The following is a 1,637-nucleotide window of genomic DNA, read 5'->3' as shown; positions in this document are numbered from 1 at the left end:
AATATTCACCAAAATAGACCACACTCCAGGCCATAAAACACATCTTCACAAAGGTAGTGGAATAGAAATAATACAATGTCTGCTCTCAGGCCCCAGTAGAATTAAACTAGAAATCAATAACAAAAATATAGCTGGAAAAATCCCCAAATACTTGGAGATCAAACAATATGCTTCTACATAACATAGAGGGTCCCAGCTCTTGAGCTAAGTGGGAGGCATGCTGTGAAGCTGGCCGGGATGTTACAGGCTATGGGAGCTGTGGATGAGGAAGAGGAGCAGGCAGAGGAGGACTCTGCTGAGATGCCCCATGGAGATGAAGGAAAGAGAGAAGGAGGAAAAGTCTGGCCCTAGTGCTAAGATCCCAGCCACAATTGTCACCAGTTATTTCGGTACTAGGAAGACAATACTTTTGAATGATATCTTGACAATACTTTTTGAATGAATGAGAGCAACATAGTGAAAGAGGAATAGTTATTTCAAACAAATTTGAGAAAGGAAGTACAGTGGAGAAGTCCTTAGCTGTCAACCAAAGTGCTCTACCAAGAAAGGTTGGAACTTTAAACTGTTGCCTCTGCTGTTCAGTAAAAGACAATGGCCTTGGAGTTAATGAGAATTTGATGCAGAGAAGGGAAAATTTGATGATTATACCATTAGAGACCACTAGATGAGCAGATCCTGGTGCTGTAGCTTCTCTGCTTTGGGTTGATGCTGAATTAAGGATTGATATTTATCTTGCTGGGATCTTAACTCTTAGGGATTCAAAATATGGATTAAAACATTTAGCAGAAGAAAAACCTGATGCCCTTATCCATGAAGCTTCTAGGCAAGCTGCTTTGGCAGGTATCATCATTATTAATAAAAGAGACAGGGTTTCACAAGGGAATTTAAGCAAACTAAGAATGACTATTAGATCAATAAATGGACAGGGAAATTAAAAAAAAAAAACAAAGATGAAGTGAGCTGATCTCTCTAATGTACTAGATCTTCATGCCTTTGACAGTCTCTTTGGAATACACTTGCAGAAAAAACTCCACCACTTACCAACCACACAACTTTGCCCCGATTAAGGCATTATCACAGTCACATTTAAGTACCAGGAAACATGAAGGAAGAAAATCTAAATGTATTTATTCAGAATCTTCTGTGGGAGAAGAAGGTGAGAAACAAGGGCAATGACTACATGGGACGGTGTTGATCAAAGACACACCAAAACCAACAATCAGCCAAGGTGTCCATGAGCTCTGTAATCTGGAGACCAGTGAGCTGGAAAGAAGATGCTGAGACAAAAAATCAATCGGTTCTTATTGATGGGAATTTAGACGAGGACATCCTTCAATAACTACTTATAGCTACTGTGACTGAAACAGAAAAATGGTGGACAACATATTTCAAAGAAGGTCAAGTTCGCCCATAACATTAGGAACATTTCTTATCGAAAGGATTGGATGATACTGGGTGTATTGAAAGCCCCTATTCTTTGCATCCCTTCTGTTATGAATTACAATATAGTATAAAATAATGCTTATTTTGTGAAATACATAAAATATAGTAAATAAGTACTGGAAAACACTTGACATTCATACAACAAAATATTATGTCCTCTGGAAAATAAATACATACATAAATACATAAGTAAC

At 38.0% G+C, this 1,637-nt stretch overlaps 1 pseudogene; it reads left to right on the top strand.

Moving 5' to 3' along the window:
• Window positions 1-237: 237 nt before the first annotated feature.
• Window positions 238-1,414, top strand: LOC125106821 (COBW domain-containing protein 6-like; annotated as a pseudogene).
• Window positions 1,415-1,637: the final 223 nt, after the last annotated feature.

Source organism: Lutra lutra, chromosome 8 (genome assembly GCF_902655055.1).
Source record: "Lutra lutra chromosome 8, mLutLut1.2, whole genome shotgun sequence".
Lineage (NCBI taxonomy): Eukaryota > Metazoa > Chordata > Mammalia > Carnivora > Mustelidae > Lutra > Lutra lutra.
The sequence above is the reverse complement of the archived record's forward strand: the minus strand, read 5'-3'. Positions and strand labels throughout refer to the sequence as shown.